Genomic DNA, 246 nt, shown 5'->3' on the forward strand with positions numbered 1-246 from the left:
TGGGGGTGGCTCTTGCTCGGGGAGACGATGTCCACCGCTGCCAGGGCTTCGGCGCGGGCCAGCAGGCTCTCGTCCAGACCGCCGAATATATTGCTCTGCAATTGCAAATAGAAGGCACACATAACGCTCAGCAGGGAATTCGCCTCCCCGCGCACTCCGCCGTGCCACTAAAACCTTCCCAGCATGTTAAAAGAGAAATCCTGGAGAAGGGAGGGGGGTGGGGTGGGGGGGGAGGAGAGGAGAGGA

General features: G+C 61.0%; 1 protein-coding gene across 1 annotated transcript in view; it reads left to right on the forward strand.

Moving 5' to 3' along the window:
• Positions 1 to 246, forward strand: part of SLC10A7 (solute carrier family 10 member 7) — a 173,891-nt gene that overhangs the window by 933 nt on the left and 172,712 nt on the right. The gene's annotated exons all lie outside the window — the stretch shown is intronic.

This window comes from Corvus brachyrhynchos, unplaced genomic scaffold (assembly GCF_000691975.1).
Source record: "Corvus brachyrhynchos isolate BGI_N302 unplaced genomic scaffold, ASM69197v1 scaffold229, whole genome shotgun sequence".
Taxonomy (NCBI): Eukaryota; Metazoa; Chordata; class Aves; order Passeriformes; family Corvidae; genus Corvus; species Corvus brachyrhynchos.